Source organism: Lampetra planeri, chromosome 5, assembly GCF_965212315.1.
Source record: "Lampetra planeri chromosome 5, kcLamPlan1.2.h2, whole genome shotgun sequence".
NCBI classification, from domain to species: Eukaryota; Metazoa; Chordata; class Hyperoartia; order Petromyzontiformes; family Petromyzontidae; genus Lampetra; species Lampetra planeri.
Genome location: NC_136111.1, coordinates 4,786,024 through 4,799,403, shown reverse-complemented (window position 1 = coordinate 4,799,403; position 13,380 = coordinate 4,786,024). Strand labels below are relative to the sequence as shown.

At 47.6% G+C, this 13,380-nt stretch overlaps 1 protein-coding gene across 2 annotated transcripts in view; it reads right to left on the bottom strand.

Annotated features, from left to right (window-relative positions):
- LOC144718709 (dual specificity protein phosphatase 8-like) overlaps positions 1–13,380 on the bottom strand; it is a 52,852-nt gene that overhangs the window by 33,463 nt on the left and 6,009 nt on the right. Inside the window, exon 2 of one of the 2 annotated variants that reach the window (XM_078594180.1) lies at positions 8,813–8,904. The exons of the other annotated variant lie outside the window; for it this stretch is intronic. The gene's annotated coding sequence lies outside the window, so the exon portion shown is untranslated. The remainder of the gene's footprint in view (positions 1–8,812; positions 8,905–13,380) is intronic. 2 annotated transcript variants of the gene reach the window in all.

Below are 13,380 nucleotides of genomic sequence, written 5' to 3'. Positions count from 1 at the left end.
CGACCGTACTTCACCACGCCGGTCCACTGCACGTTGGCGGACGAGAGCGTGGTCCCCACGACTGGTTCGGATGACAGTCACGCTCGTGGTAGTCGAGGCCAGAAATCAATATCCTGTACTGTATACAGTGCGAAAATCGATATCCACATAATGTACAGCATTGAGATACACAGACCTAACTAAATACACTATAGCAACAATGTCCTTAATGTAACTGTGTGAGCTCCGATTAACCAGTGTGAGATCACCGTTTTCCTAGGGGAAGCCAGAAAACCTTATTTAAATACTGTATTTCTTGTTTTTTTTTTCATGAACATTTAATCACAGGGCAATTCCATGATTTCGGACGTGCAATTCGGGCACATTAAAGGTGTTGATAATCGTCAGTGAAATCACAACGGGGCTTTTTACCTGGGACAAAGCATGTCAACCAATTAGGAATATACAGAGTAATTGAGATATAAATAATGTTTCCACCTAAGGGAGAAAGGCATGATGATAACATACCACAGCGGTGGCACGTACTCGGATGAACTCACTTTTACATCTTAAGATTTTGCAGAGGATGCATTCATTTTCGTACACGTGTCAAACAAAAGTCTTCTTCAATAAATTAACCAAATTTTATGAAACTATAATTGCATTCAAAGTTTTAACCCCCCCCGCCCATATGTATTATTAGGAAATGTTTTGACAGTGAGGTTTGCCAAGGGTGTCGAGACTGACGCACAGGTAATTGAAAAAAACATTTTGAACGTATATATTAATTCCTGAAAATAACGTCACAAGCCTTTAGCATCCGATTCATATCTGACAGGGAACTGTGGTAATTCCCTTTAATTAACCACCGGCGGCTGTGGTCAATGACAGCTGACTCGGCAAGCAATGAATGCAGCGAGCACGGTGCTTACCGGTTCTACCGAAGCAATAACACACGCGGAGTGGTGGCGCAGCGGTTAGCGCACTGTGCTCAGAATCAGTGGCGATGTGATATCCGAGCTGGACCTGGGCACCCCCATTCACTCACTCGCACTGAGCAGTGCGGTGAAGTATAGCCTTACAATCCCCATTACTGCCACGTGGTGTAGAGACCTTCATCAAGCAGATTGACAAAGGGCTCTACGTTAGTTTACGCAATTATGTACAAATAGATAACGAAATAAAACGCTGTCAGTGAACTAACCACAAAGCCCGATGTGGTGACAGTAAAAGCTGAGTTCCTGAGAGTCGCCCAGCAATTCCTGTTGGATATGACAACATTTTTACCAGATGGGAAAAAACAAAAAAAAATTCCCTTCTACGTGACTTTACCGAAAGAACCAAGAAGATGAATTCTTGCAGTCACAAAAGCTTTAAATCGAAATTTTTACCAGAATAAAATTTCCGCACATCCGCCTGGCAATGTGTGTGCAACAGTTAATTAAGCCGTGTCTGCTGTCTGACGTAACATTGACATCAAAGACTCTGGGTCATCTTTCAGGAGAGCCAATGCGTTCCCGCGTCATAACCCACATCCCAAATGAGATGCAGCCAAGTGAAACGATTTCCTGCAAATTAATATTCCCCATTGCTGGCCCTCGGCCAAGCGTGGACATTTCACATTTATATGGTGGGGTTCATGGTCCGCATAGGATAACCTCCGTTGACTTTCATAGGATTGACCCCATGGCTAGAGAGGTGGCTGGGATGGCGCAAAGGTCAAGAGCTCTGAGCTGACGCCGCACAAGTGATGGGTTTGAATCCAGGCAGCTGCCTGGAATTAAACCGGGTTCACAAGTGCAGTGAGTTCATGCTCTCAATGCGGTCATCAATGGCTGCGCCAAAAACAAACAATCCATCACATTACATATTGTTCTGTACTTTATTTGGTTAACTTGCAACTCTGTGAATTACTAACAAATTATATACATTTTAATGGAATGCGATGAACGTCACTCTCAGTTATTTTTGTGTTTAGTTTGCTGTCCTTTCGCCGCACCTCCGATTAGCACGTTTGGCTACATACGGTGCGAAAAAAGTCCAACATACATACGTACAGTGCGGCTGTGAACAGTGCTGCCCCCTACTGTGCGGAACACATGTCACTTAAATCGATCTCAGAGGCAATTCTGTGATGTTTGCTTCTGTGGGCTGTTCTCCGAAACGAATGGCAGCACAGCTTTGTAAGATATCCGAGTGGATATGTTGTCTCATGATGTCACACACATCGCAAAATCAGGGCAAAAACTGAGAAAAAAACCCACAAAAAAATACATTAACCCCAGAGTAATGATGGACAGTCGACCCCCTGGCCAGGATTTCAACGTATAACCTTTTATCAAAATCTCTGCCACAATATCACCCAGCCAGACAGATTAATTTCTCATAATGAAACAGCAAAAACTCATCCTATGCAAATGCTGCTCCGCAGAGCGCCAAGTGCCAAAAATATAATCAAATCACGCTTCCGAAATCTCTATGGGTTCTCGCCTGCTAAGCGTTCAAGTACATTGATAGTGCTATTAAACAGTGTCTCTATACAGATTTCACATCTGATTGTGAAATATTACCAAGGGCAGTTCACGCGAGGCTTGTTATATTGTTCCTCTGTACAAGTATGTTCACTGCTGCTTAAATGTACCAACCCTCTGTTCAACAAATATGCCATTTTTACCAGGTATCCATTCACACGAGAGAGCGGGGTTGCTGCAGCGGTTACCTGAGTTCAATTCCTGACCACAGCCAACATCAGTGGCAAAAAATACCTAAATCAGTCCAGGGTTGCCCCCACCTTCACCAACACGCACTGATCAGCGTGGTGAAGTATGGTCAAACGACCTCCTTGACAAAATGGCATGGGGAGAGGCGTTTATCCAGCAGGCAGGGGATTAACAAAGGCTAGTAAATTATAATTTACATTGTATCCGTACAATGTTGTCATTTTATTGTTGTAATAATTGCATGTTGAATATGAAGTAAAACGAAAAACCGGCAATTATATTTAATCACAAAGCAAAAAAGAAAAATGCAGAACTGCAATTCTCAAAGTGCATTGAGAAATTCGCGCAACATTTGAATGACTCCACATTTCACAATCAAGTCTTGTGGGCCCAAACTGGCATTTGGCTGATGATGCAACATCACATCATTATCAAAATTGACTTCATGTGGGCATCATATTGAATGGATTATTCGAGAGCAGTGAATTGATTTAAACCCTCAGTGGTGGCACAGATTCAACAGCCCACATACACACACAGCTACATTGCCATAACTGTAGGAACTTAAATCTTAATTTTAGAACTTTCGTGACTGCAGGAATTATTATTTGTTTCTTTCGGTTAAGTCACGTCTAAAGATAAAATAATAAATTAAATTAAATAATAGAATACGACGTTTCGATTGCAACACAAGCAATCGTCATCAGGTATAATGAAATAGCGACATAAAATCTAAAATCTAAAGTCTATCTAAAGTCTATAGTTTTCTGGTTAGATTTTATGTCGCTATTTCATTATACCTGATGATGATTGCTTGTGTTGCAATCGAAACGTCGTATTCTATTATTTAATTTAATTTATTATTTTATCTTTAGACGTGACTTAACCGAAAGAAACAAATAATAATGTAGGAACTTACACCTTGACACAAGCACAATGATACCATAACAGGCAGTGACACACATTGTGTGCACTCACCGAGTAAACACAAATATCCCTCCCCTCCCCACCCGTATAACCTTAACAGATTGTAGGGGAAAGTGCTGTTAGCGAGCACCTATTAAGGCCGTTTACACACTGCATTAGATATTAATTTACGGCCGAGCCGACCTGAACACAGATGCACACAATGGATACATTGATACTAGATATGAAAAAATAATAATAAACAATGTACACCCTTTTGGGGCCGTCCATAAATGACGTCACACACCTAGGGGGGGGGGGGTCAGACATTTGTGACAATGTGTGACGAGGGGGGGGGTTTGAGAAATGTGACGTCACATCAAAATGCGCAACTTTAACTAAATATAGATATAACACTAATTGTTATAACAACACTCCAACAACATCAGAGTGCAGCGCCACATTAAATATGCACTACAATGACAATAGTTTAAAGCGATTTGAAGCATGTTTTATTTGGGGGGGGGGGGGCAGAGCTTTGTGACGTCATATTTGAGGGGGGGGGTCTGACTTTTTGTGACGTCGTGTGACGAAGGGGGGGGGGGGTCAAAAATCGTTCGAAATCGTGTGACGTCATTTATGGACGGCCACTTTTGACAATTCACTGCTATAATGATGGCCTCGTGTCGGTCACGTGTTAGTTGCTTAGCCATACGTCACCACACTGGTGTGGATATCACTCACAGCTGGCGTCAGCCCGGTCAAACCCGCTGTACGGTAACCACTGCTCCTCGCAAACGCGGTACACTTCAGAATACAATCATTCGCAGTGACATGACAACTGCACACACACACACACGTACAGCAACATGAAGACACAGTGGTCCACACACACATACACACAGGTCCCACGCCACTTATATGGAACAGACACACACACGAACACACAAACTGGGTGACGATATCCATGAAGGTCATAACAGGGACACACATCGGAAGACTGTAAACACCGCATCGCACTCTGCAATACCGTACCAGACACATCGTGTATAGTACGAGCACGCGCGTGCCAATGGGCGTGCGTTCGTGCCATGTGAAAATGCAGTGCCACGCGCTTAAATGATTGAACGCATATCGTTCGACACACACACACAATGGCACATCAACAGTGACAGGTCAGACCTGTTGTACACCCTTAAACACAATGGTGCCGTATATGCATTAAACAACAACAACAACAGCAGCCGTCGCCATTCGCCACTAAGTGGCGGTGATGTCATCACACTGCTAATGTTATGCTCGGTGCACTCTGAAGCCACGTGAAGCATCAATGACTCGCTGCTCACAGGACAGACCCAGATGTTATAGATTGACTGACTGAGATGACTGGCAGATTGCACCACTTGCGCTCCCCACTTAGCCAACTTGCTGTGTTTTAGCCACCGGGTGCTCTGCTCGTTGTTGTGAGTACGGTTACCCAAACCCTCTGTTGTTGCTGGTGGACCCATTGCCTCCAACTGCCCAGGAGTGTCCTTCACGAGCCTCCTCCAAATAGGTCAATCTAGACACCGCTGGCCAGCTGTCGCCAAGTTCACTCAGCTACAATTCCTCCTGTTCCACATCAGCCCATCTTTTCTGTAGCCATGCCACTCTCTGAGCATGCGGGCTACATCACTCAGCCAATGCAACCTTGCCTGGTGATTGAGCTCTCCGACGGAGCTGTGTTCGAATCTTTCAAGGATCTGCGGGTTCCTCACGTAATCCATTTTGGTTAAACGTAGGAAGGATCGTAGGCAGGCCAGGCTGCATGTTCAAGCAAGAGCACATGCTCCTGTAAAGGGGGCATTTTTTTGTTCTACGTTTTATTGGCAAAGAGAAGAGAGGGCATGATTGGTGGCGGTGAAACCCCAGAGCTTTTTGTAGCATGACAAGTCCAAGGCAGCTTCCAAACAGCATTACGTAGCCGATGAAAAAATAATGCCGCACTAATGATTTAGAGACCACCGCTGCCAAGCTGAAGCTGGCCATGAGCACACTGTCCAGGTATGGTAACTTCTCCACTCTCTCCTCACCACCTCATTAATCATGGAGAGTTGAGGGGGTGGAGTGTTCAATGACAAAAGGACCCCGGCAGGCACATTGTTTTGGTGGGGCTGATGGGAATAACCTCATGAAATAACCTTTGCAGGAGGCCTTTCCACAATGCGGTGAAACGTGGACACGTTTCTAATGATGATGGTAAGGCCCCGTCTCTTTGTGGCAAAAAACATCCAACTTCAAGAGTCTCAAACTCCTGCTCAGAGTGAGCAGCAAATATCATATGGTCAGCACTGGTTAAATAACATGACTGATCAGTGGGCAGCACTTGGGCACCAATCAACTTCCCATTCTATCTGTAGCAGGACGTTCCACTGTTACATCCCTGGAAAACTTCTAGAACTGGGTGATAAAAAAATATGTTAAACAGTATAGAAGCCAGAACACATCTCTTTCATGCCCTCAAATGAAGAGGGCATGGCTCTGACCCCTGGCCACACAGCTTTACCTGGGCCTGCCCACCATCATGAAGAGTATTAATGATTGAGAGCAAAGGGTTAGATACTCAGAAAGCATTAAGAGGAACCCAAAGCCCTGGCCTCTGGATGGTATTGTAGGCTTTGACCAGGTCAATAAAGCAGAGGTGCTGTTAGTCATGTAGAAATAGCTGCAGCAGACAGACAGAGAGTGTGGTGTCTGTGCAGTCTTGCTCTTGCCTGAAACCACATTGGAGCGCCGTGAGGTTCTTCTCAGCATGTCTGGCAAGATGATGTAAAAAAAATCGCCAGTATCCTTCCTGGCATGTTGAGAAAGGCGATGTGCCCCTAATAGTGGTTACAATCGGTGCGGTCATCCTTATTAAAAAGGGGGGCCACCGTAGGGACCACCTATTAAGTGACACATGCCCACACAGTGGCACACATATGGAAACAGTACAGTTGCTATACATGAAGAATGGCACACACCTACATACAGTTGCGGGCGTAAACAGTTACATTTAACACAAGTTTACAGTAACGCAATACAGTGGACCACAGTTGCAAATATACATCGTGGCATTCACGTGACAGGCAACGCATATACACAGTATTATGGGTGTAAAGATTTGTCAAAATCACAATTCGATGTTTCGATACAAGAGTCGATTTGATTTTGTACATTGTGGTTATTGTAGCGGCCTCTAGTGGCTGGAGGGGTCACGTTCACCCATTAGACACGACTATGAATAGAACATTTTTTTTATTCTTGCACGTGCTATTTGATTCATTTCATGAACTCAAGCGTCGTTATTACGCACACATAAATATGAAACACACCTTGGCAAAACAGCAGGCATCTAAATATATACACCAGCGACACACACCTAAATATGCACAGTGACACATGAATCTAAATAGAGTACAACTCCAAATATTTAGCGGTGATGTGGGGGGAGGGGCGCATGGTGGATTCGCTGACCCTGTATTCCGAGGCACATTGCATGCGATATTAACTCAAAAATCCGCACTGAAATATTCGTGGAGTAAAGGATCAGAGGGACATGCGACTAAGCACGAATTATTTGTAGGGGAAAAAAATAGCGGATTGTTGAGAGGTTCCCAAATTCTTTTAGAAAAAAATTTTAAATGGAGGAAAACGTCCTAATGGGATCTTTATTTGAGAACAATAAATAAAAATTACAAAAATTCCGTGAAACGTAAGCAAAACAAAAACAATCACTTGTTTTTGTGCCGGTGTGTTTATTTGCATCTCCATTTGTCTCTTTCTCTCTGCATCTCTGTCGCTCTCAAAGGTAGAGTTCGAGAGAGACACGTGTTTGAAGCGTTTCAAACAAGATGGGAATGATTCTTGTTGTTAAAGTCCAACGGCCATACTGAAAAGCCAACTGGCTCCTTCAAATCCAGCCAACAATTAAAAAGAAATCATCCCATCGCGGTCTCTCGCGAATTTGAGGATAATTTTTGGCTGCTATAACCTACACGATTTTTTTGTGTGGATTCCATGAGTTTTTAGCCGCCCTACAATTTTTTTTGTCAAATATGCAAAAAAACACCCGGATTTTAGGATGTTCGCCAATGCAGATTATGGGCATTTCCCTGAACCACAGGGGCGCCGTGACTTTCAGGATTCGGGGACTTTCAGAAGACAGGTTTTTAGGAATTTTGCCGCATGCATACACAATGACACACAACTGTGCTTTATACCACGTGAAAATATGGCACGCAAAGTCATAAACACTGACACATGTACACATTGCATAACAGTATGCAGACACACATCTGAACACAGTACAAACGAATATGCATACATACATAGTAACACAGAGACACCAATCTAAGTTTACACAATGACACAATGAAACATGTACAGTGACACACGTGAATATGCACAAACACATCGAGTGTTACACATATCTAGAAATAAGTCGACAGTATAGAAACACACCTCCATATACACACACACACGTGCAGACACAATGACAAACACCCAAATGTGCAGTGACACAGACACACACCTATACAGTACTGCATAGGCAAACACACAATGACACTGACACACAGGGACACACACACACACAATGACACACACCTATATGTGCACACACACACACGTGTGGACACACACTGACATGCACACACAATGACAATACCTAACATGCACACACAGTCACACGCAAAGACAAAGATCCCCGTACGGCCTTGACAGATGTTGGGACAAGTGCTGATGTGAGCGTGCATCGACAAAGCCCGGCACGGCACACCAGTAGGGGTGAGTGACCAACACTACTCCCGGCCGCCTTTGTCTCCCCAAATGATGATGCTTACACACAGCGCCAGGTACTACCCATCAAGGCTGAATGACACACACATACACAGCTATGCACACACACACACAGCTACAGCTATGCACACACACACGCGCACATACCACACACGCTCACACACTGACAGATACACCTTCATGTAAAGACGAAGATCCCCCCACGCATGGCACGTCACATGCTGCTGGTGCAAGTGCTGTTCGCGAGCACCTATTACACACACCAGCATGTGCACACACAGCGGCACAGACAACAACACACACACACACACGTCCACACAGCACACACAATGACACCACCACATTCGACATCGCCATCCCTAACCGCGCCATCCGCGGCTGCGTCTCACCTCCTCGTCAACAGCAGCAGCAGCAAGCAGCAATCTTCGCCTTCCTCCTTCCTCCTCTTCCTTCTCAAAGCTACTGCCTCCTCCTCCTGCTGCTGCTGCCTCCCGAAAGCCGAGCCAGAGCCATTAATCCCAGCGGCGAGCAGAGGAGGAGGAGAAGGGGAAAAACAACAACAACAGCAGCCACGGCCACGGCGCAGCAGCAATTAAATTAATGAATCCATTCGCTGGATCGCGAGACAGACAGTCCACACAAGCCGCTGCTGGTTATAAAGATGATGGTGGTTGGTTGGTTGGTGGTGCTGCTGCTGTTGTTGTTGATGATGATGATGATGTTGTTGTTGTCCTATGCGGCTTGTGTGCTCGGGACCCCTGTGTGTGTGGATGCAGAGAGAGAGAGAGACCCCCTCACTAACCCCCCCCCCCCACAGCTGATATAAATAATCCCGGAGCGAGCTTCGGCCGCCGGCTGCGATGACATCACCTGCCGTGAGAATAGCGCGTGGCGGCGTCAGCGCGTGCCGTCATCGGCAGCCAATGGCAGCGCGCGCCTGCGGCACCACCAGCGCAGCCACGGATCGGGCGCAGGGGTCAGATTCTAGCTCGGGGAATGTCCCCCACGGTCCCCACCCCACACCCCCCATGGGCCCCCCCCCCGCCCAAACGGCCTCTGCCCCCCCCCGCCCACTGGCACCTCCACGGCCCAACCACCCGTGCCCCCCCCCCCCACACACACCGACTTCCCCCTCCACCACACCGACCTCTGTCCACGGCCCTAACCCCCACGCCCCCACTAAGCACCCCCCCCTCCCCATTGGGGCCCCCTCCGCCCCACCGGCCTCTGCCCCCCTACCCCCCACCGGCACCTCCATGGCTCCACATCCCATGCCCCCCCCCCCGCTAGACTGCTCCCCCCTCCACCCAACTGCCCCCCCCCCCTCTGCCCCCCTCCACCCAACCGCCCCCACCCCTTTTCAGGCAGACTTGTGATGGTCAGAATATAGGGGGAGTAGGGGGCGGGGGTTGATTGGGTTGGTGGGGGGGGGCAAACTGCTAGGCCATATGGTGTACCCCCACCACCAACCAACCACCCACTTCAATTTGCTTTGAAAGGCTGTGCTCAGGGTATTTTTCGCTGATGTGAAAATAAACGTCGCTTCTGGATCTCCGAGGCTGCCTGGCGGCGTGGCGTTTGGGTGCCACTTGCACAGCGCTGCGTTGGCAGTCGCCCGCCGGGCCCGGTGATCTCGTCGCGGGGTGATGGAATCGACGCCTCTCCTTCGGTGCTTCTCATCAAAGAGGCTTACGACCGCCGCAGAGATGGAGCGATGGAATTGCGCGCCGCGGCCTAAGTTGTGGTGCGATGCGTCGCTAGGACCGTGAGCGATTGGCGACGGATTACAGCTGATGACGATGATGATGATGATTGTAATAATGAAGAGTCTTCATATGAACTCCTCCTTCTCTTGGTTGATGAACGTGGGCCAACATGGATACCTGGTCTCCTGCAACACCAACTTCAAGACTGTTCCCTGGCCGGTCCAATAATTGCCCCCTTACAAAATATTTCCCAAATAGAATGTCCCCTTGACTTTCCTCCGAAATCTCGAAGATAATAGCCCTTTTCTTTCACTCCGTCATCCCTCTAACGTTATTAACTATCGCTGCAATCGCCAATGCAATGACCTGCTATGCACCTTTACGGCAATGTAGGGATTTCCTCTCACCCATCCTTGCCAGCCCATGAAGTAGTGTGTGCCGTATACATTCACTTGTGGCCTAAGACAATAGTATGCCCTCTTGCTCACCCACTGCTGCTACCGTTGGTGCAATGCCCTCTCATCCATACCCACAACTCCTAAGGGAATGCCCCCTTAGCCATCCTATGGCTAATACATGTCTTCTTAAGCCCTAACCCATCCATCACAACCACACACCACTAATCCAATTCAATTCCCTTCAATTGCGTTTCTTTTCAAAATCAAATTGTCTTTTGCTCAAATGGAGCAATGTGGCTGTGCTCAGTCCCATTGGCGACCCGGAGCTAGCAGCGCACATTCCACATTCCCATGTCAGGGGCCAGTCTATTTGTAGGAATACAAATAAAATCAGAATGGACGAGGGACTTTGGTTGCTCTGCTCCTAGGCTCTGCAGCTCTGTTCTGCACAAGTCACATCGGGAATGCTGTCGGCACAAATCTTTCAAATTAAACATAAGAACAACATCTTTGAGTTAGATTATTTTTCATGTTGGCTTGATTGACCAATGACTTATTGAGTTTATATTGTAAAGTGCCCTGTTATGCTCTGCATTAAGAGTGCTATAGGATGATGGTAAAGTGTAAAAGTCAAGCCCTGCAATGTCTTGCTCACGCCACTGCTGGCGGAAGGGCCTCCACCCTAGAGGGTTATTTGGCCTACTCTTCTACGCTGGGCCAGACGTCTTGGAGGAGGTGGGCGTACCCACACTTTGCCCCTCCACACCTGACCTGCCAATCGACTGACTGTAAGCACGCCATGTAATCGCTTCATGTATTGCATTGTAGCCACGTGGTGGCTCAGTGGCACGTGCCATCTCCTTATATCCTCCCCATCTAATTATCCTCACCTGGCCATTCACAGCCCGCTCACCTGCTCACCCACTCAGCCACTCACCCGCTCACCCACTCACCCGTTCACCCACTCACCTGCTCACCCGCCCACCCACTCACCTGTTCACCCACTCGCCCTGACGAACCTCTTGTGCAGTGCTTCCCCACCTTTCTGGACCCGTGGACCATCGTCAACTATCCGTGCACCGATAACACTTTTCAATATTAAAACGTCTCTAAAGCAACTGCAAAAAATATGAATAAAAACGAATGGAAAAAAACTCGATGAACTCACGCTATAATTACTAAAATAAAGATTGTGCTCTTGGCAGAAAACAAACTTACAAAATGTTTCTATAAACATATTTACAATCTGCACAATATCCGTGGCTCACTTCCCATGGATTGTCTGGCGAGCAGTGAGTGGTCCACGGGACCACAAAGGTTCGGAACCACTCCCCATAGTCGAGCGTAGTCACGTGGGGCTCGAAGTAGCCGCGTTACGTTTCAGAGGAGGTTCGTCGGGGCCTGCACCCAGCATGGACGCCGCCGTGCGATAACAACACCTAAGCCATTGACCCGCGGAGCCATTTCACTCGCGGTCCAAATCAATAACGGAAGCCGTCCTTAGCGTGGGAGCGATTCACGAGATCCAGCTGACGAGACGCAAGTTCATTTGCTCACTCACAAAACTGCTGTGCCAGAGCGGCGAGCCAGCACCGCTGAAATCCGGGAGATTCGAAATCCTTGGCTGCCACCCAAGATAATAAAAAAACACCATTCTAAAATATATCGCATTTGATGACATCAGCCCAGTCACTGATGAACGTTCACAACGCATTTGTGCAACGATTCGTGTAACTCAGACTCGACATCTCGATTTAGACTCGAGGAATCCGGTGTGCTACGAAGCTATTTTTTGTTTACAGATGCCCCGTATGGGCGGGTCACCAAGTTACAAGAGCAAACAATACAAAAAAGAAGCTTGGCTCGTCGAGAGAAATATGGGGCTGCCGGTACAAAATGCGAGCTTGGGGCCTCAATAGGTAATACCTCCCACCCCCTCTCATCAGGCCCGAGTGTAAGCAGAGGGACTCATCCACTCAGCCACCTGCAAAAGTTCAAGAGGAGTCAGTTGTCCTCCACTCCACAGATACGATACATACATGGTGAGCAGCAGAGGGCAGTGCAGTGGAATCCATTGTTGCATTCAGCTGATACGCTCCCACCTCTATGCCAGTCGCCTCTATACCAACCCGCACTGCCCAGCTTGGTGAAGTATGGTCAAACAATCCTCACGACCCGCACGCCATCGGAATGCCCTCATCCAGCAGTCGATTCATAAAGGGCTGCACATTTGTTTAATGAAATGCACTTCATGAATAATCCAGGTGGCACCTCCTTAGTCTGTGGACGCAGGCTGTCATCAGGCATAGGCTCAGGGACTGAGGGGCTGAGCTGTTACCCCGGTAAGCCAGGCAGCCACTGGGGATTAGCTGCTCAATGCTGGCGCGGAGTTGTCACGGCACAGGTGACGAAGCTAAGAAATACCATCGACCGGTCCCCTACAATCAAACACCACCACGAGCAGCAGCAGCCGGTAAAATATTAATCAGATGATGCGGGCTTGCGCCATTCAGTTCCTGAAGAAGCTCCTGGCACGTGGAGCGAACAATTCGACCCGAGCCCCCCGTCGCGGAGCGATGCTGGCTTCGCGCACACTGACCGTGGAATGTATTACCTACGCCGCTCAAAATTGCTAATTCTCTTAATGCCCTTAAAGGCCAGCCTCGAAAGCTATTTTTTACCCAAACGCATACCGCGATTGCGTAACGCGCTGTATGTTGAGCTTCTTTCGCGCCTTACGTAGTCAACCGTGCGAATCAGAGTGTGCGGGCGGCGGATGGGGTGAGGACAACACACGGATGTTATCCAGTGTTGCAAGAGCTACGATGATTGCTGATAGAGGCACAACGCGCA